Source organism: Mixophyes fleayi, chromosome 2 (genome assembly GCF_038048845.1).
Source record: "Mixophyes fleayi isolate aMixFle1 chromosome 2, aMixFle1.hap1, whole genome shotgun sequence".
In the NCBI taxonomy this organism is placed as follows: Eukaryota; Metazoa; Chordata; class Amphibia; order Anura; family Limnodynastidae; genus Mixophyes; species Mixophyes fleayi.
The window spans coordinates 182,053,812-182,075,204 of record NC_134403.1 but is presented as its reverse complement, the minus strand read 5'-3'; the positions used below and the strand labels follow the sequence as shown (position 1 = coordinate 182,075,204).

At 41.9% G+C, this 21,393-nt stretch overlaps 6 non-coding genes across 6 annotated transcripts; all 6 read right to left on the bottom strand.

The window, feature by feature from the left end:
• Positions 1-9,936: 9,936 nt before the first annotated feature.
• Positions 9,937-10,154, bottom strand: LOC142142059 (small nucleolar RNA U3). The gene has a single exon (XR_012689003.1). It is a non-coding gene; the product is annotated as a small nucleolar RNA U3 (small nucleolar RNA).
• A 1,936-nt stretch (positions 10,155-12,090) lies between these two features.
• On the bottom strand, positions 12,091-12,308 carry LOC142142174 (small nucleolar RNA U3). The gene has a single exon (XR_012689104.1). It is a non-coding gene; the product is annotated as a small nucleolar RNA U3 (small nucleolar RNA).
• A 1,943-nt stretch (positions 12,309-14,251) lies between these two features.
• On the bottom strand, positions 14,252-14,469 carry LOC142142052 (small nucleolar RNA U3). The gene has a single exon (XR_012688996.1). It is a non-coding gene; the product is annotated as a small nucleolar RNA U3 (small nucleolar RNA).
• Positions 14,470-16,405: 1,936 nt separating this feature from the next.
• Positions 16,406-16,623, bottom strand: LOC142142183 (small nucleolar RNA U3). Its single transcript, XR_012689112.1, has one exon. It is a non-coding gene; the product is annotated as a small nucleolar RNA U3 (small nucleolar RNA).
• A 1,939-nt stretch (positions 16,624-18,562) lies between these two features.
• Positions 18,563-18,780, bottom strand: LOC142142152 (small nucleolar RNA U3). Its single transcript, XR_012689084.1, has one exon. It is a non-coding gene; the product is annotated as a small nucleolar RNA U3 (small nucleolar RNA).
• A 1,960-nt stretch (positions 18,781-20,740) lies between these two features.
• On the bottom strand, positions 20,741-20,958 carry LOC142142115 (small nucleolar RNA U3). The gene has a single exon (XR_012689053.1). It is a non-coding gene; the product is annotated as a small nucleolar RNA U3 (small nucleolar RNA).
• Positions 20,959-21,393: the final 435 nt, after the last annotated feature.

Genomic DNA, 21,393 nt, shown 5'->3' with positions numbered 1-21,393 from the left:
TATGCACAGACTACATATGGTGTCTACCATGGCAGCCCCCCACACACACACACTGGGTAAACACAAAACAAAAACAAAAAAGTTAAAATAAAACTTGAAGAAGCAAAAAAAATATAAAAAAGTTGGTGATCTGCAGTGCAGCCCGGGCAGGGGCAGGCTGAATTCGGGGGCCGGGAGGCATCTCCCCCTTGGGTCGGTCCCATAGAGGGCTACTTTGGGCTGGGTCACTGGGCCACCTGCATTTTTTTCCTTTAAAAGGTTCCTAATTGGCTGCTGAATCGAGTCTTGTCCCCTGAGCTAAAATTTGCCAGCCCTCCCCTGGGCCCTGGTAGTTAGTACCCTACCCCCCATCAGCATCCCTGGTCATATCTTGTTCCTAATGTCTTGAATTGTACCAGAAAGTATGAATGATTATGTTTTACGGTGTATTGTGCTTACAGCTTCGCTGCAACGTAATACATTTGAACGTAATGTATTGTATGTTTTCTGTACCTTTATACAAAATAAAGATACATATTCAATCAAAAATTGTAAATCAATATTTGGCAGGTGTGGGTCTCAAATTGTTTGAAATTATCCAAAAACAAATTCCGGTACAATTACAATGAAATACAGATCCGAATTAAAATAGTAAGAACTAAAAACATTCATAATGGGAAAGAAAACTATGTATGGGCTGGAAGCTTGTGAGAAGGGCCCTTTAACCTCTCATACAAGTAATGCCATCATACTCCCAATAAGCAGAGGCGCGCAAACAATGCAACATAAAATGTTTTGATAACCTAATACCAACAAATTGCTTCCCCAGTTACATTTTTTTTTTTTTTTTTTTTTTATTTCCTCTTATATATTGAAAGCCTGGGATCATGCTTTTGGGTCACTGAGCGCAAAAAATGTGTAAAAACTAGGGATGTGCACCGGCGACTTTTGAGGTCCCGTGTTTTGTGTTTTGGATCCGGATTTTCGTTATTTTTGAGGTTCGGATTTGTCTCGCAAAACACTTGACGAAAGGTCTCGGTTCGGATTTAAGGTATTGGATTCGGATTTTTTTTGAAAAAAACATAAAAAGTTTAAAAATCAAGTTTTTGGGCTTATTTTCACTCCTAGGCTATTATTAACCTCAATAACATTCAATAACAAGCATTTCCACTAATTTACAGTGTATTCTGAATCTGAACACCTCACAATATAGTTATTAGTCCAAAACGTTGCAACAAGGTATCTTTCTGGACTGCGTAGAGGAGTGGGTCACCACAATATATATTAAAAACCCTGAACTTTTATGATTCGCACCAATAATTGTACCTGGACTGCGTAGAGGAGTGGGTCACCACAATATATTAAAAACCCTGAACTTTTATGAATCGCACCAATAAATGTACCTGGACTGCGTAGAGGAGTGGGTCACCACAATATATATAATAAGAAAACCATCAACTGGTTTGATTCGCACCAATAAATGTACCTGGACTGCGTAGAGGAGTGGGTCACCACAATATATTAAAAACCCTGAACTTTTATGAATCGCACCAATAAATGTACCTGGACTGCGTAGAGGAGTGGGTCACCACAATATATTAAAAACCCTGAACTTTTATGAATCGCACCAATAAATGTACCTGGACTGCGTAGAGGAGTGGGTCACCACAATATATTAAAAACCCTGAACTTTTATGAATCGCACCAATAAATGTACCTGGACTGCGTAGAGGAGTGGGTCACCACAATATATATAATAAGAAAACCATCAACTTGTTTGATTCGCACCAATAAATGTACCTGGACTGCGTAGAGGAGTGGGTCACCACAATATATTAAAAACCCTGAACTTTTATGAATCGCACCAATAAATGTACCTGGACTGCGTAGAGGAGTGGGTCACCACAATATATTAAAAACCCTGAACTTTTATGAATCGCACCAATAAATGTACCTGGACTGCGTAGAGGAGTGGGTCACCACAATATATTAAAAACCCTGAACTTTTATGAATCGCACCAATAAATGTACCTGGACTGCGTAGAGGAGTGGGTCACCACAATATATATAATAAGAAAACCATCAACTTGTTTGATTCGCACCAATAAATGTACCTGGACTGCGTAGAGGAGTGGGTCACCACAATATATTAAAAACCCTGAACTTTTATGAATCGCACCAATAAATGTACCTGGACTGCGTAGAGGAGTGGGTCACCACAATATATTAAAAACCCTGAACTTTTATGAATCGCACCAATAAATGTACCTGGACTGCGTAGAGGAGTGGGCACTGGGCACCACAATAAAATATATAAAAAACCTTCAACAGGTCTGCATTACACTACACATACGGCTGCTCCTCCATCCTCTCCATCATATACATGTTGGAGTTTTAGCGTGTGACAACCTCTTGTTTTTGATAATGTCAGTGCATTTTGAATATTTTTCAATTTGCCCCACACCACTGAATGTACTTTATCTATGATACGCATCTATCTATCTTGACTGCGTAGTGTGGTGGCCCCGGTACACAATTTGGTACCGGGGCCACAATAAAATAAATACACCCTCCACGTGTCAGAATTCCACCAAACAAGTATCTGGACTGCGTAGTGGGGTGGCCCCGGTACCCAACTTGATACCGGGGCCACAATAAAATAAATACACCCTCCACGTGTCAGAATTCCACCAAACAAGTATCTGGACTGCGTAGTGGGGTGGCCCCGGTACCCAACTTGATACCGGGGCCACAATAAAATAAATACACCCTCCACGTGTCAGAATTCCACCAAACAAGTATCTGGACTGCGTAGTGGGGTGGCCCCGGTACCCAACTTGATACCGGGGCCACAATACCTCCTCCAAACATGCTACAGACAATTCGTCATTGAGATCCCATTAAGTATGTTAAAGACAGACAGGGTCCAAGTGTTATTAGTTGACTTTGTAAAGAAAAAAACTGTCCCTGTTGCACATAGTCGTGCAATGAAGACTTACTTTTTCATTTAAAGGCACGATCTTTCAAGTGTAGTGTTTGTAAGTCTAAGTCATATTATACTTTTGGTAAAATTGGGTTTTTTTGTTCCTCTTTATGTTAATTAATTAGTAATAGAATTAAAGTAGGAAATAGAATTAAATAGAATTAAAGTAGGAAATAGAGTGGTATAGAGTTGTAGTGTGGTATAGATAGAGTGGTCCACACAATATAATAATAAAACCCTCAACTGGTCTGAATTCCACCAAACAAGTATCTTGACTGCGTAGTGTGGTGGCCCCGGTACACAATTTGGTACCGAGGCCACAATATAATTAAAAAACCCTCCACGTGTCGGAATTCCACCAAACAAGTATCTGGACTGCATAGTGGGGTGGCCCCGGTACCCAATTTGATACCGGGGCCACAATACCTCCTCAAAACATGCTCCAGACAATTCGTCATTGACAGACCCCAGACAGACAGGGTCGTAGTGTTATTGTTTGACTTTGTAAACCCAAAAAAATGTCCCTGTTGCACTTGCACATAGTCGTGCAATCAAGACTGACTTTTTCATTTAAAGGCACGATCTTTCAAGTGTAGTGTTTGTAAGTCTAAGTCATATTATACTTTTGGTAAAATTGGTTTTTTTTGTTCCTCTTTATGTTAATTAATCAGTAATAGAATTAAAGTAGGAAATAGAATTAAATAGAATTAAAGTAGGAAATAGAGTGGTATAGAGTTGTAGTGTGGTATAGATAGAGTGGTCCACACAATATAATAATAAAACCCTCAACTGGTCTGAATTCCACCAAACAAGTATCTGGACTGCGTAGTGTGGTGGCCCCGGTACACAATTTGGTACCGAGGCCACAATATAATTAAAAAACCCTCCACGTGTCGGAATTCCACCAAACAAGTATCTGGACTGCATAGTGGGGTGGCCCCGGTACCCAATTTGATACCGGGGCCACAATACCTCCTCAAAACATGCTCCAGACAATTCGTCATTGACAGACCCCAGACAGACAGGGTCGTAGTGTTATTGTTTGACTTTGTAAACCCAAAAAAATGTCCCTGTTGCACTTGCACATAGTCGTGCAATGAAGACTGACTTTTTCATTTAAAGGCACGATCTTTAAAGTGTCAGAAAGAGAGAGAAGACACAGGAGAGGAGAGTTGTAGCTGGGGACCTGGGGTGGAAGCTCCCAGGCTCCCCCAGCATTGCCTGGAAGTCTGAGCGTGGTGACTGAGCCAGGGCAAGGAATGTGTGCCCTGGATGAGGGGGAGAACTCCATGCCACTATAGTGAACCCAAGAGAGAGGGGGACACTGCACATGGAAGAGGCCCTGGAGTGAGGGCTGCTACAAGAGGCATGGTAGCTGTAGTGTCAGATCCTGAGGCTGAGAGTACACAGAGTGACGTGTCAGAGCACAGGAGACATTATCCCCGCAGAGGAGGGATGAGCTGCAGTTGAGAGGTCTGCTGTTGAAATAGGACATGCACACTTTAACAAACCAATCATTTCAGCGACAGGGCCTACCAAACAACTTTGACTGAAATGATTGGTTTGTTTGGGCCCCCACACCAAAAAAGCTATTCATCTCTCCCTGTACAGACTAAACAGGCTCTACTGAGGCAAGATGTCGTCCTCATCCTCAACCTCTGATTCCTCTCCCCCTACAGTGTGTACTTCCTCCTCATCACACATTATCAATTCGTCCCCGCTGGACTCCACAACCACAGGTCCCTCTGTAGTATCTGGAGGGCAGTGCTGTACTTCATTGAGGAATTGATTATTCATTTTTATAAACATCATTTTTTCAACGTTGTGAGGAAGCAACCTCCTTCGCCGCTCACTGACCAGGTTCCCCGCTGCACTAAAAACTCTTTCCGAGTACACACTGGAGGGGGGACAACTCAGGTAAAATAGAGCCAGTTTGTACAGGGGCTTCCAAACTGCCTTTTTTTCCTGCCAGTAACAATATGGACTGTCTGACATGTCTACTTGGATGGTGTCAGCAAAGTAATCATCCACAATTTTTTCTATTGTGACAGCATCCAATGCAGCGAGAGTAGACATGTCTGCAATGGTTGGCAGGTCCTTCAGTCCGGACCAGATGTTATCAGCATCCCCGCCAGTGCCTCTTTTGGGAAAACTGAGCTTTTTCCTCGCAGCCATAGATGTGGAAGAAAATGAGGGTGGAGCTGTTGGCATGTCACGGTCCTCTCCTGACCAGCAGGTCTTTGCACCGCTGTAGATTTGTGTCCGCCGGAAACAGAGACACAACATACGCTTTAAACCGAGGATCGAGCACGGTGGCCAGAATGTATTCCTCTGACTTTAAAAGAGTGACCACCCTCGGATCCTGGCAAAGCGTACGAAGGGCTACATCCACAAGAGCTACATGCTTGGTGTAATCGCAATGGCTTACCAGCTCCTCCCTCACTTTCTCCAGCTGCTTCTGCAACAGCCTGATCAGGGGAATGACCTGACTCAAGCTGGCAGTGTCGGAACTGACTTCTCGTGTGGCAAGTTCAAATGGCTGCAGAACCTTGCACAACACGGAAATCAGTCTCCACTGCGCTTGACTCAGGCGCATCCCCACTCCTTTGCCTATGTCGTAGGTGGCTGTGTAGGCCTGAATGGCCTTTTGCTGCTCCTCCATCCTCTGCAGCATATAGAGGGTGGAGTTCCAGCGCGTCACAACCTCTTGTTTGAGGTGATGGCAGGGCAGGTTCAAGCTTTTCTGATGTGCCTCTAGTCTGCGGTAGGCACTGGCTGAATGCCGAAAGTGTCCAGCAATTTTGCGGGCCACCGCAAGCATCTCCTGCACACCCCTGTCACTCTTGAGGTAATGCTGCACCACCAAATTAATGGTGTGGGCAAAACATGGGACGTGCTGGAAATTGCCCATATTTAATGCCCGCACAATGTTACTGGCATTGTCTGACACCACAAATCCCCATGAGAGTCTAAGTGGGGTAAGCCACTGGGAGATAATTTCCCTCATTTTCTCTAATATGTTGGCAGCGTTGTGCCTCTTATTAAAGCCTGTAATGCACAATGTTGCCTGCCTTTGCATGAGCAGCCATTTTGTAGATGCTGCTACTGATGCAGCTGTTGCTGTTGCTGCGGAAGGGGATGCATCTACCCAGTGGGCTGTCACAGTCATATAGTCCTTCGTTTGCCCAGAACCACTTGTCCACATGTCCGTGGTTAAGTGGACAGTGGGTACAACCGCATTTTTAAGAGCACTGAGGACACTTGATCGTACTTCTCTGTACATTTTTGGTATCGCCTGCCTAGTGAAGTGGAATCTCGAGGGGATTTGGTACCGGGGACACAATACCTCCATCAACCCTCTAAATCCCACTCCACTGATGGCGGACACCGGGCGCACGTCTAACACCAACATTGCAGTTACAGCCGCAGTTATACGCTTTGCAATAGGGTGACTACTATCGTATTTGGTGGTCATGGCAAACGACTGTTGGACGGTCAATTGTTTGGTGAAAGACTTAGCGGTCTTACGACTTCCCCTCTGGGAAGATGACCGACTAACAGCAGCAACAGCAGCAGTGGCAGTAGTAGGCGTACCGCTGCAGGATTCCTCGGATGAATCCCGTATTGAGGAGGACTCAGTCTGGCTGGTGACTTGGGCTGCAGGACTGAATCTGATGGAGATTGTGGAGGAAGTTGACGAGGAGGGTGTTGCTGGTGTGTATCCAACTGGACCACGGGATTTAGGTGTCCCTGTACCGATGAGGGTCCTAGCCCCAGTTCCTGAACTAACCACTGAACTATGAAGGTTATTCAGGTGACGTATAAGGGAGGATGTTCCTAGGTGGGCAAGATCCTTACCCCTGCTTATTTGAGCTTTACATAAGCTACATATTGCCATACATTGGTTGTCTGGATTTGGATAAAAATAACTCCAGACCGAAGAGGTGCATTTTTTGGTCTTCTGACCAGGCATGACGATGGGCTTTTTCATCCCATGGACATCAGCTGTTTCCCCCCCTGGTGCCTCATTTACAATAACCACATCACCATCCTCATCATCAAGTTCCTCCACAGCGCCAGCTACATCATCAATAGCCTCCTCCCGAGCCACCTCTTCCCGTACAGTGATGGGAAGGTCAGGCTTGACAACCACCAACACCCTTGGACTCGCCTTGGGGATTTGTGATAATTTCTCTTTAGAAGGCAGAGTTGTTTGCTGTTTTGTTGCTGACAGCATAACTCTCTTCAATTTTTTGTAGGGGGGGGAGGAGGAGGAGGGCTAAGATCCGTGGGTGAAGCTGAACCACTAGTCATGAACACGGGCCAGGGCCTAAGCCGTTCCTTGCCACTCCGTGTCGTAAATGGCATATTGGCAACTTTACGTTTCTCCTCAGATGATTTTAAGTTTCTCTTTTTGCTACTTTTTCTTAACTTGGGCTTTTTGGATTTTACATGCCCGGTACTACGAGATTGGGCATCGGGCTTGGAAGACGACGTTGATGGCATTTCATCGTCTATGTCATGACTAGTGGCAGCAGCTTCAGCATTAGGAGGAAGTGGGTCTTGATCTTTCCCTACTTTATCCTCCAAATTTTTGGTCTCCATTATATGTAGCACAAGATACTGCAGAATGTGTGAACTTGGTAATATTGCAGTACCAATGGACTTATACTGCTGGATTGGTTTTGCAAATTTGGTTATAATTATTATATATTTTTATTTTTTTTTTAATTTTTTATTTTTTTTTACTTTTTTTTTATTTTTTACAAACTTGGGAATAATGGGGAAATAACTATGCCCTTAGAAGCACAGAGCACAGGACACAGCACCACTGGACTGAACAGGACACGGCACAGGACCCAGCAGCACTACGGAACTCAGCAGGACAGAGCACAGGACACAGCACCACTGGACTGATACTGCAGAATGTGTAAACTTTGTAATATTGCAGTACCACTGGACTTTTACTGCTGAATGTGTGAACTTGGTAATATTGCAGTACCAATGGACTTATAATGCTGGATTGGTTTTGCAAATTTGGTTATAATTATTATATATTTTTTTTTTTTTAAAAATTTTTATTTTTTTTTACTTTTTGTTTATTTTTTACAAACTTGGGAATAATGGGGAAATAACTATGCCCTTAGAAGCACAGAGCACAGGACACAGCACCACTGGACTGAACAGGACACGGCACAGGACCCAGCAGCACTACGGAACTCAGCAGGACAGAGCACAGGACACAGCACCACTGGACTGATACTGCAGAATGTGTAAACTTTGTAATATTGCAGTACCACTGGACTTTTACTGCTGAATGTGTGAACTTGGTAATATTGCAGTACCAATGGACTTATAATGCTGGATTGGTTTTGCAAATTTGGTTATAATTATTATATATTTTTTTTTTTTTTAAATTTTTTATTTTTTTTTACTTTTTTTTTATTTTTTACAAACTTGGGAATAATGGGGAAATAACTATGCCCTTAGAAGCACAGAGCACAGGACACAGCACCACTGGACTGAACAGGACACGGCACAGGACCCAGCAGCACTACGGAACTCAGCAGGACAGAGCACAGGACACAGCACCACTGGACTGATACTGCAGAATGTGTAAACTTTGTAATATTGCAGTACCACTGGACTTTTACTGCTGAATGTGTGAACTTGGTAATATTGCAGTACCAATGGGCTTATACTGCAGGATTGGTTGTGAAAATTTTGTGGTAATTAAAAAATATTAAAGTAGTTTTTGGTATTTTATAAAAAAAACTTTTTTTTATTTTTTTAAACACAGGGGAATATTGGGGAAATAACTATGCCCTTAGAAGCACAGAGCACAGGACACAGCACCACTGGACTGAACAGGACACAGCACAGGACCCAGCAGCACCACTGACCTCAGAAGGACAGAGCACAGCACACAGCACCACTGGACTGATACTGCAGAACACAGCACAGCACAGCACAGCACAGCACAGCACAGCACAGCACAGCACAGCACTAAACAGCACAGAACTAAACAGCACAGAACTAAACAGCACAGAACTAAACAGCACAGAGGACCACCTAACACACCCTCCCTCTACCCTGATCAATGCCCGAGTGAAGATGGCGGCGACTAGCGGGGAATTTATAGGATCCGAGTATCGCGAGATCCGACAACGGGATTATGAGTCAGAGCCTCAGTTTCACTTTTGAATTTGGCGCCAATACCCGGATCTGTCTCGGATCCGACTCGGATCCGCAACGTTCGGGTGGGCTCGGATTTCAGAAATCCGAGCGCGCTCATCCCTAGTAAAGACACAAAAAAGTGCACAGGGTGCGGAACATCAAGCCCTCCTTAAAAGTGGCAGGTCCCCTTTATCTCCAACACCAAAAGGGGTCTTTTGGCCCCCCTTCACCGCAAAGCTCGGTGGTGTCCCTTTAGCCCTGGGTTTTGTCGAAGGTTTCCCCAGGGCAACTGAACTTTTGCCGCCCCCTTGAAAAGGGGAACCTCAGGCCACACCTCTACCCTAGATTGTGGTGAGGAGCTCATAGGGTCATCTGCACCCACCAATCTGTAAAATTTAAAAACAACAGTTGAGGTGACAAACCAAAGAGATGAATAAATAAGTAAGTGCAGAGCAAGTATGGCCCCAGTCTAATGGACAGGCTATTACAAAAATATGCTGTAAAAGAAATATTGGAAAAAACATGGTCCTTGTCTTACTCTATCAACAAGGTTTCCCATTCCTCAATGATTTTTAGATATCTTTGGCTCACTACAACAGAAGCACATAACCCAGGTTCTCTCAGCTGCACCAATCTCAGGCCAGATGACCAAAGTAGCTTGTCCTTATTAAGAAAACCATTTCTAATATCATAAGACAGAACTTTACAAAAACAACAGCAAAGCAAATCCAGCTATACTGAAATCTCGGCTTAAGTTCTTTCAAAACATTCTCTGTTGTTGACAATTCAGAAACCCAACCACTCAGCTTGTGATTTCACTCCTCTACTCTTCCACAAAGGAAAAGAGAAACAGTCATCAAAAGCAGATAGTAGCTACCATAAAGCAGCACTACAAGCTCACTTCACACTCAAGAGAAATCATTAAAACTCTTCCTCATGGTTGGTGAGTCTGTACACTTTAGAGCACATTTCCAAATGTATAAACTATAGAAATGATCCCTGAAAGTATAGTCTTAACAAACTACTCTTCCATTAAGACACCAGCTGACATGGCAGCCTTTTTAATATTATAGCGATTTTTAACGTTTTTCGTGTTGAATTTCTAGTTTTATTTTTTGGATGGTGATAAAGAATACTGCATTTATATTTAGAACCAACAATGTTCTCAACTGAATTTAATGAATATTTTGTTCTACTTTTGAGCACTCATTTGCTTATTTGTCATGGTGAAGTCGGAAGGGGATTTAGCTACTATCTTACAGACATGAAGTGCAGGGAGCCTATGCGGTCCTTCCATAGATGGCCACATGGCATACTACTCACAGTGGTCGCATAATCTATTCAGCTGTAGTACAATATTCTATGAATGAATGATGTGGCCGCCTATGCACAGACTACATATGGTGTCTACCATGGCAGCCCCCCACACACACACACTGGGTAAACACAAAACAAAAACAGAAAAGTTAAAATAAAACTTGAAGAAGCAAAAAAAATATAAAAAAGTTGGTGATCTGCAGTGCAGCCCGGGCAGGGGCAGGCTGGGTTCGGGGGCCGGGAGGCATCTCCCCCTTGGGTCGGTCCCATAGAGGGCTACTTTGGGCTGGGTCACTGGGCCACCTGCATTTTTTTCCTTTAAAAGGTTCCTAATTGGCTGCTGAATCGAGTCTTGTCCCCTGAGCTAAAATTTGCCAGCCCTCCCCTGGGCCCTGGTAGTTAGTACCCTACCCCCCATCAGCATCCCTGGTCATATCTTGTTCCTAATGTCTTGAATTGTACCAGAAAGTATGAATGATTATGTTTTACGGTGTATTGTGCTTACAGCTTCGCTGCAACGTAATACATTTGAACGTAATGTATTGTATGTTTTCTGTACCTTTATACAAAATAAAGATACATATTCAATCAAAAATTGTAAATCAATATTTGGCAGGTGTGGGTCTCAAATTGTTTGAAATTATCCAAAAACAAATTCCGGTACAATTACAATGAAATACAGATCCGAATTAAAATAGTAAGAACTAAAAACATTCATAATGGGAAAGAAAACTATGTATGGGCTGGAAGCTTGTGAGAAGGGCCCTTTAACCTCTCATACAAGTAACGCCATCATACTCCCAACAAGCAGAGGCGCGCAAACAATGCAACATAAAATGTTTTGATAACCTAATACCAACAAATTGCTTTCCCAGTTACATTTTTTTTTATTTTTTTTAAATCCTCTTATATATTGAAAGCCTGGGATCATGCTTTTGGGTCACTGAGCGCAAAAAATGTGTAAAAACACAAAAAAGTGCACAGGGTGCGGAACATCAAGCCCTCCTTAAAAGTGGAAGGTCCCCTTTATCTCCAACACCAAAAGGGGTCTTTTGGCCCCCCTTCACCGCAAAGCTCGGTGGTGTCCCTTTAGCCCTGGGTTTTGTCGAAGGTTTCCCCAGGGCAACTGAACTTTTGCCGCCCCCTTGAAAAGGGGAACCTCAGGCCACACCTCTACCCTAGATTGTGGTGAGGAGCTCATAGGGTCATCTGCACCCACCAATCTGTAAAATTTAAAAACAACAGTTGAGGTGACAAACCAAAGAGATGAATAAATAAGTAAGTGCAGAGCAAGTATGGCCCCAGTCTAATGGACAGGCTATTACAAAAATATGCTGTAAAAGAAATATTGGAAAAAACATGGTCCTCGTCTTACTCTATCAACAAGGTTTCCCATTCCTCAATGATTTTTAGATATCTTTGGCTCACTACAACAGAAGCACATAACCCAGGTTCTCTCAGCTGCACCAATCTCAGGCCAGATGACCAAAGTAGCTTGTCCTTATTAAGAAAACCATTTCTAATATCATAAGACAGAACTTTACAAAAACAACAGCAAAGCAAATCCAGCTATACTGAAATCTCGGCTTAAGTTCTTTCATAACATTCTCTGTTGTTGACAATTCAGAAACCCAACCGCTCAGCTGGTGATTTCACTCCTCTACTCTTCCACAAAGGAAAAGAGAAACAGTCATCAAAAGCAGATAGTAGCTACCATAAAGCAGCACTACAAGCTCACTTCACACTCAAGAGAAATCATTAAAACTCTTCCTCATGGTTGGTGAGTCTGTACACTTTAGAGCACATTTCCAAATGTATAAACTATAGAAATGATCCCTGAAAGTATATTCTTAACAAACTACTCTTCCATTAAGACACCAGCTGACATGGCAGCCTTTTTAATATTATAGCAATTTTTAACGTTTTTCGTGTTGAATTTCTAGTTTTATTTTTTGGATGGTGATAAAGAATACTGCATTTATATTTAGAACCAACAATGTTCTCAACTGAATTTAATGAATATTTTGTTCTACTTTTGAGCACTCATTTGCTTATTTGTCATGGTGAAGTCGGAAGGGGATTTAGCTACTATCTTACAGACATGAAGTGCAGGGAGCCTATGCGGTCCTTCCATAGATGGCCACATGGCATACTACTCACAGTGGTCGCATAATCTATTCAGCTGTAGTACAATATTCTATGAATGAATGATGTGGCCGCCTATGCACAGACTACATATGGTGTCTACCATGGCAGCCCCCCACACACACACACTGGGTAAACACAAAACAAAAACAAAAAAGTTAAAATAAAACTTGAAGAAGCAAAAAAAATATAAAAAAGTTGGTGATCTGCAGTGCAGCCCGGGCAGGGGCAGGCTGAATTCGGGGGCCGGGAGGCATCTCCCCCTTGGGTCGGTCCCATAGAGTGCTACTTTGGGCTGGGTCACTGGGCCACCTGCATTTTTTTCCTTTAAAAGGTTCCTAATTGGCTGCTGAATCGAGTCTTGTCCCCTGAGCTAAAATTTGCCAGCCCTCCCCTGGGCCCTGGTAGTTAGTACCCTACCCCCCATCAGCATCCCTGGTCATATCTTGTTCCTAATGTCTTGAATTGTACCAGAAAGTATGAATGATTATGTTTTACGGTGTATTGTGCTTACAGCTTCGCTGCAACGTAATACATTTGAACGTAATGTATTGTATGTTTTCTGTACCTTTATACAAAATAAAGATACATATTCAATCAAAAATTGTAAATCAATATTTGGCAGGTGTGGGTCTCAAATTGTTTGAAATTATCCAAAAACAAATTCCGGTACAATTACAATGAAATACAGATCCGAATTAAAATAGTAAGAACTAAAAACATTCATAATGGGAAAGAAAACTATGTATGGGCTGGAAGCTTGTGAGAAGGGCCCTTTAACCTCTCATACAAGTAATGCCATCATACTCCCAACAAGCAGAGGCGCGCAAACAATGCAACATAAAATGTTTTGATAACCTAATACCAACAAATTGCTTCCCCAGTTACATTTTTTTTTTTTTTTTTTTTTTTTTATTTCCTCTTATATATTGAAAGCCTGGGATCATGCTTTTGGGTCACTGAGCGCAAAAAATGTGTAAAAACATAAAAAAGTGCACAGGGTGCGGAACATCAAGCCCTCCTTAAAAGTGGCAGGTCCCCTTTATCTCCAACACCAAAAGGGGTCTTTTGGCCCCCCTTCACCGCAAAGCTCGGTGGTGTCCCTTTAGCCCTGGGTTTTGTCGAAGGTTTCCCCAGGGCAACTGAACTTTTGCCGCCCCCTTGAAAAGGGGAACCTCAGGCCACACCTCTACCCTAGATTGTGGTGAGGAGCTCATAGGGTCATCTGCACCCACCAATCTGTAAAATTTAAAAACAACAGTTGAGGTGACAAACCAAAGAGATGAATAAATAAGTAAGTGCAGAGCAAGTATGGCCCCAGTCTAATGGACAGGCTATTACAAAAATATGCTGTAAAAGAAATATTGGAAAAAACATGGTCCTCGTCTTACTCTATCAACAAGGTTTTCCATTCCTCAATGATTTTTAGATATCTTTGGCTCACTACAACAGAAGCACATAACCCAGGTTCTCTCAGCTGCACCAATCTCAGGCCAGATGACCAAAGTAGCTTGTCCTTATTAAGAAAACCATTTCTAATATCATAAGACAGAACTTTACAAAAACAACAGCAAAGCAAATCCAGCTATACTGAAATCTCAGCTTAAGTTCTTTCAAAACATTCTCTGTTGTTGACAATTCAGAAACCCAACCACTCAGCTTGTGATTTCACTCCTCTACTCTTCCACAAAGGAAAAGAGAAACAGTCATCAAAAGCAGATAGTAGCTACCATAAAGCAGCACTACAAGCTCACTTCACACTCAAGAGAAATCACTAAAACTCTTCCTCATGGTTGGTGAGTCTGTACACTTTAGAGCACATTTCCAAATGTATAAACTATAGAAATGATCCCTAAAAGTATAGTCTTAACAAACTACTCTTCCATTAAGACACCAGCTGACATGGCAGCCTTTTTAATATTATAGCGATTTTTAACGTTTTTCGTGTTGAATTTCTAGTTTTATTTTTTGGATGGTGATAAAGAATACTGCATTTATATTTAGAACCAACAATGTTCTCAACTGAATTTAATGAATATTTTGTTCTACTTTTGAGCACTCATTTGCTTATTTGTCATGGTGAAGTCGGAAGGGGATTTAGCTACTATCTTACAGACATGAAGTGCAGGGAGCCTATGCGGTCCTTCCATAGATGGCCACATGGCATACTACTCACAGTGGTCGCATAATCTATTCAGCTGTAGTACAATATTCTATGAATGAATGATGTGGCCGCCTATGCACAGACTACATATGGTGTCTACCATGGCAGCCCCCCACACACACACACTGGGTAAACACAAAACAAAAACAGAAAAGTTAAAATAAAACTTGAAGAAGCAAAAAAAATATAAAAAAGTTGGTGATCTGCAGTGCAGCCCGGGCAGGGGCAGGCTGGGTTCGGGGGCCGGGAGGCATCTCCCCCTTGGGTCGGTCCCATAGAGGGCTACTTTGGGCTGGGTCACTGGGCCACCTGCATTTTTTTCCTTTAAAAGGTTCCTAATTGGCTGCTGAATCGAGTCTTGTCCCCTGAGCTAAAATTTGCCAGCCCTCCCCTGGGCCCTGGTAGTTAGTACCCTACCCCCCATCAGCATCCCTGGTCATATCTTGTTCCTAATGTCTTGAATTGTACCAGAAAGTATGAATGATTATGTTTTACGGTGTATTGTGCTTACAGCTTCGCTGCAACGTAATACATTTGAACGTAATGTATTGTATGTTTTCTGTACCTTTATACAAAATAAAGATACATATTCAATCAAAAATTGTAAATCAATATTTGGCAGGTGTGGGTCTCAAATTGTTTGAAATTATCCAAAAACAAATTCCGGTACAATTACAATGAAATACAGATCCGAATTAAAATAGTAAGAACTAAAAACATTCATAATGGGAAAGAAAACTATGTATGGGCTGGAAGCTTGTGAGAAGGGCCCTTTAACCTCTCATACAAGTAACGCCATCATACTCCCAACAAGCAGAGGCGCGCAAACAATGCAACATAAAATGTTTTGATAACCTAATACCAACAAATTGCTTTCCCAGTTACATTTTTTTTTATTTTTTTTAAATCCTCTTATATATTGAAAGCCTGGGATCATGCTTTTGGGTCACTGAGCGCAAAAAATGTGTAAAAACACAAAAAAGTGCACAGGGTGCGGAACATCAAGCCCTCCTTAAAAGTGGCAGGTCCCCTTTATCTCCAACACCAAAAGGGGTCTTTTGGCCCCCCTTCACCGCAAAGCTCGGTGGTGTCCCTTTAGCCCTGGGTTTTGTCGAAGGTTTCCCCAGGGCAACTGAACTTTTGCCGCCCCCTTGAAAAGGGGAACCTCAGGCCACACCTCTACCCTAGATTGTGGTGAGGAGCTCATAGGGTCATCTGCACCCACCAATCTGTAAAATTTAAAAACAACAGTTGAGGTGACAAACCAAAGAGATGAATAAATAAGTAAGTGCAGAGCAAGTATGGCCCCAGTCTAATAGACAGGCTATTACAAAAATATGCTGTAAAAGAAATATTGGAAAAAACATGGTCCTCGTCTTACTCTATCAACAAGGTTTCCCATTCCTCAATGATTTTTAGATATCTTTGGCTCACTACAACAGAAGCACATAACCCAGGTTCTCTCAGCTGCACCAATCTCAGGCCAGATGACCAAAGTAGCTTGTCCTTATTAAGAAAACCATTTCTAATATCATAAGACAGAACTTTACAAAAACAACAGCAAAGCAAATCCAGCTATACTGAAATCTCGGCTTAAGTTCTTTCATAACATTCTCTGTTGTTGACAATTCAGAAACCCAACCGCTCAGCTGGTGATTTCACTCCTCTACTCTTCCACAAAGGAAAAGAGAAACAGTCATCAAAAGCAGATAGTAGCTACCATAAAGCAGCACTACAAGCTCACTTCACACTCAAGAGAAATCATTAAAACTCTTCCTCATGGTTGGTGAGTCTATACACTTTAGAGCACATTTCCAAATGTATAAACTATAGAAATGATCCCTGAAAGTATAGTCTTAACAAACTACTCTTCCATTAAGACACCAGCTGACATGGCAGCCTTTTTAATATTATAGCGATTTTTAACGTTTTTCGTGTTGAATTTCTAGTTTTATTTTTTGGATGGTGATAAAGAGTACTGCATTTATATTTAGAACCAACAATGTTCTCAACTGAATTTAATGAATATTTTGTTCTACTTTTGAGCACTCATTTGCTTATTTGTCATGGTGAAGTCGGAAGGGGATTTAGCTACTATCTTACAGACATGAAGTGCAGGGAGCCTATGCGGTCCTTCCATAGATGGCCACATGGCATACTACTCACAGTGGTCGCATAATCTATTCAGCTGTAGTACAATATTCTATGAATGAATGATGTGGCCGCCTATGCACAGACTACATATGGTGTCTACCATGGCAGCCCCCCACACACACACACTGGGTAAACACAAAACAAAAACAAAAAAGTTAAAATAAAACTTGAAGAAGCAAAAAAAATATAAAAAAGTTGGTGATCTGCAGTGCAGCCCGGGCAGGGGCAGGCTGAATTCGGGGGCCGGGAGGCATCTCCCCCTTGGGTCGGTCCCATAGAGGGCTACGTTGGGCTGGGTCACTGGGCCACCTGCATTTTTTTCCTTTAAAAGGTTCCTAATTGGCTGCTGAATCGAGTCTTGTCCCCTGAGCTAAAATTTGCCAGCCCTCCCCTGGGCCCTGGTAGTTAGTACCCTACCCCCCATCAGCATCCCTGGTCATATCTTGTTCCTAATGTCTTGAATTGTACCAGAAAGTATGAATGATTATGTTTTACGGTGTATTGTGCTTACAGCTTCGCTGCAACGTAATACATTTGAACGTAATGTATTGTATGTTTTCTGTACCTTTATACAAAATAAAGATACATATTCAATCAAAAATTGTAAATCAATATTTGGCAGGTGTGGGTCTCAAATTGTTTGAAATTATCCAAAAACAAATTCCGGTACAATTACAATGAAATACAGATCCGAATTAAAATAGTAAGAACTAAAAACATTCATAATGGGAAAGAAAACTATGTATGGGCTGGAAGCTTGTGAGAAGGGCCCTTTAACCTCTCATACAAGTAACGCCATCATACTCCCAACAAGCAGTGGCGCGCAAACAATGCAACATAAAATGTTTTGATAACCTAATACCAACAAATTGCTTCCCCAGTTACATTTTTTTTTTTATTTTTTTTTATTTCCTCTTATATATTGAAAGCCTGGGATCATGCTTTTGGGTCACTGAGCGCAAAAAATGTGTAAAAACACAAAAAAGTGCACAGGGTGCGGAACATCAAGCCCTCCTTAAAAGTGGAAGGTCCCCTTTATCTCCAACACCAAAAGGGGTCTTTTGGCCCCCCTTCACCGCAAAGCTCGGTGGTGTCCCTTTAGCCCTGGGTTTTGTCGAAGGTTTCCCCAGGGCAACTGAACTTTTGCCGCCCCCTTGAAAAGGGGAACCTCAGGCCACACCTCTACCCTAGATTGTGGTGAGGAGCTCATAGGGTCATCTGCACCCACCAATCTGTAAAATTTAAAAACAACAGTTGAGGTGACAAACCAAAGAGATGAATAAATAAGTAAGTGCAGAGCAAGTATGGCCCCAGTCTAATGGACAGGCTATTACAAAAATATGCTGTAAAAGAAATATTGGAAAAAACATGGTCCTCGTCTTACTCTATCAACAAGGTTTCCCATTCCTCAATGATTTTTAGATATCTTTGGCTCACTACAACAGAAGCACATAACCCAGGTTCTCTCAGCTGCACCAATCTCAGGCCAGATGACCAAAGTAGCTTGTCCTTATTAAGAAAACCATTTCTAATATCATAAGACAGAACTTTACAAAAACAACAGCAAAGCAAATCCAGCTATACTGAAATCTCGTCTTAAGTTCTTTCATAACATTCTCTGTTGTTGACAACTCAGAAACCCAACCACTCAGCTGGTGATTTCACTCCTCTACTCTTCCACAAAGGAAAAGAGAAACAGTCATCAAAAGCAGATAGTAGCTACCATAAAGCAGCACTACAAGCTCACTTCACACTCAAGAGAAATCATTAAAACTCTTCCTCATGGTTGGTTAGTCTGTATACTTTAGAGCACATTTCCAAATGTATAAACTATAGAAATGATCCCTGAAAGTATAGTCTTAACAAACTACTCTTCCATTAAGACACCAGCTGACATGGCAGCCTTTTTAATATTATAGCGATTTTTAACGTTTTTCGTGTTGAATTTCTAGTTTTATTTTTTGGATGGTGATAAAGAATACTGCATTTATATTTAGAACCTACAATGTTCTCAACTGAATTTAATGAATATTTTGTTCTACTTTTGAGCACTCATTTGCTTATTTGTCATGGTGAAGTCGGAAGGGGATTTAGCTACTATCTTACAGACATGAAGTGCAGGGAGCCTATGCGGTCCTTCCATAGATGGCCACATGGCATACTACTCACAGTGGTCGCATAATCTATTCAGCTGTAGTACAATATTCTATGAATGAATGATGTGGCCGCCTATGCACAGACTACATATGGTGTCTACCATGGCAGCCCCCCACACACACACACTGGGTAAACACAAAACAAAAACAAAAAAGTTAAAATAAAACTTGAAGAAGCAAAAAAAATATAAAATAGTTGGTGATCTGCAGTGCAGCCCGGGCAGGAGCAGGCTGGGTTCGGGGGCCGGGAGGCATCTCCCCCTTGGGTCGGTCCCATAGAGGGCTACTTTGGGCTGGGTCACTGGGCCACCTGCATTTTTTTCCTTTAAAAGGTTCCTAATTGGCTGCTGAATCGAGTCTTGTCCCCTGAGCTAAAATTTGCCAGCCCTCCCCTGGGCCCGGGCCCCCTGGCATGCCAGGGCCCTGGTAGTTAGTACCCTACCCCCCATCAGCATCCCTGGTCATATCTTGTTCCTAATGTCTTGAATTGTACCAGAAAGTATGAATGATTATGTTTTACGGTGTATTGTGCTTACAGCTTCGCTGCAACGTAATACATTTGAACGTAATGTATTGTATGTTTTCTGTACCTTTATACAAAATAAAGATACATATTCAATCAAAAATTGTAAATCAATATTTGGCAGGTGTGGGTCTCAAATTGTTTGAAATTATCCAAAAACAAATTCCGGTACAATTACAATGAAATACAGATCCGAATTAAAATAGTAAGAACTAAAAACATTCATAATGGGAAAGAAAACTATGTATGGGCTGGAAGCTTGTGAGAAGGGCCCTTTAACCTCTCATACAAGTAACGCCATCATACTCCCAACAAGCAGAGGCGCACAAACAATGCAACATAAAATGTTTTGATAACCTAATACCAACAAATTGCTTCCCCAGTTACATTTTTTTATTTTTTTTTATTTCCTCTTATATATTGAAAGCCTGGGATCATGCTTTTGGGTCACTGAGCGCAAAAAATGTGTAAAAACACAAAAAAGTGCACAGGGTGCGGAACATCAAGCCCTCCTTAAAAGTGGAAGGTCCCCTTTATCTCCAACACCAAAAGGGGTCTTTTGGCCCCCCTTCACCGCAAAGCTCGGTGGTGTCCCTTTAGCCCTGGGTTTTGTCGAAGGTTTCCCCAGGGCAACTGAACTTTTGCCGCCCCCTTGAAAAGGGGAACCTCAGGCCACACCTCTACCCTAGATTGTGGTGAGGAGCTCATAGGGTCATCTGCACCCACCAATCTGTAAAATTTAAAAACAACAGTTGAGGTGACAAACCAAAGAGATGAATAAATAAGTAAGTGCAGAGCAAGTATGGCCCCAGTCTAATGGACAGGCTATTACAAAAATATGCTGTAAAAGAAATATTGGAAAAAACATGGTCCTCGTCTTACTCTATCAACAAGGTTTCCCATTCCTCAATGATTTTTAGATATCTTTGGCTCACTACAACAGAAGCACATAACCCAGGTTCTCTCAGCTGCACCAATCTCAGGCCAGATGACCAAAGTAGCTTGTCCTTATTAAGAAAACCATTTCTAATATCATAAGACAGAACTTTACAAAAAACAACAGCAAAGCAAATCCAGCTGTACTGAAATCTCAGCTTAAGTTCTTTCATAACATTCTCTGTTGTTGACAATTCAGAAACCCAACCACTCAGCTGGTGATTTCACTCCTCTACTCTTCCACAAAGGAAAAGAGAAACAGTCATCAAAAGCAGATAGTAGCTACCATAAAGCAGCACTACAAGCTCACTTCACACTCAAGAGAAATCATTAAAACTCTTCCTCATGGTTGGTGAGTCTGTACACTTTAGAGCACATTTCCAAATGTATAAACTATAGAAATGATCCCTGAAAGTATAGTCTTAACAAACTACTCTTCCATTAAGACACCAGTTGACATGGCAGCCTTTTTAATATTATAGCGATTTTTAACGTTTTTCGTGTTGAATTTCTAGTTTTATTTTTTGGATGGTGATAAAGAATACTGCATTTATATTTAGAACCAACAATGTTCTCAACTGAATTTAATGAATATTTTGTTCTACTTTTGAGCACTCATTTGCTTATTTGTCATGGTGAAGTCGGAAGGGGATTTAGCTACTATCTTACAGACATGAAGTGCAGGGAGCCTATGCGGTCCTTCTATAGATGGCCACATGGCATACTACTCACAGTGGTCGCATAATCTATTCAGCTGTAGTACAATATTCTATGAATGAATGATGTGGCCGCCTATGCACAGACTACATATGGTGTCTACCATGGCAGCCCCCCACACACACACACTGGGTAAACACAA